Source organism: Penaeus monodon, chromosome 31, assembly GCF_015228065.2.
Source record: "Penaeus monodon isolate SGIC_2016 chromosome 31, NSTDA_Pmon_1, whole genome shotgun sequence".
Lineage (NCBI taxonomy): Eukaryota > Metazoa > Arthropoda > Malacostraca > Decapoda > Penaeidae > Penaeus > Penaeus monodon.
In genome coordinates this window covers 21,542,628-21,543,118 of record NC_051416.1, presented here as the reverse complement: position 1 = coordinate 21,543,118, position 491 = coordinate 21,542,628, and the positions used below count along the sequence as shown (strand labels likewise).

At 29.5% G+C, this 491-nt stretch overlaps 1 protein-coding gene across 1 annotated transcript in view; it reads left to right on the top strand.

Moving 5' to 3' along the window:
• LOC119593089 overlaps positions 1-491 on the top strand; it is an 8,179-nt gene that overhangs the window by 3,015 nt on the left and 4,673 nt on the right. The window lies entirely within an intron of this gene.

Genomic DNA, 491 nt, shown 5'->3' with positions numbered 1-491 from the left:
CTGGCTATTCTTACTTCAAATTTGTCTTCGATATACTGTATGGTTATTTTCACTTTCATTTTGGCCTTTCACACAGCTAGATTTAGAAGAATTGCAAAGAGGGTCAGAAAGATACATATATCTTTTCCTTGCAAACCATGATTTTATGTTTAGACTTGAAATATATCATTTGCATTTTCTTTTTTTTCTGTACATTAGCTACTCAAACAATATTTATTAATTAAATCGGAACCGCGGAAAAAACGGATTAATCAAAAAGGTCGATAAACATATCCGGTAGGAGAAAAAAATATGTAAATTAGCAAAGAATTAATTCGGCTATTTTCCTGGCTGTTGATACTAATAATGTAATATTGGATAACTTAGAAAGAGATTATCAATCAAGTAGAATGACAGGCAGTTAATTATAGCATCAAGTGAATATTGCCTATCAGTAAAAACAAAAACAAAAATATTGATGTATAAAGGACTGAAAGTTATGTCATAAGCAA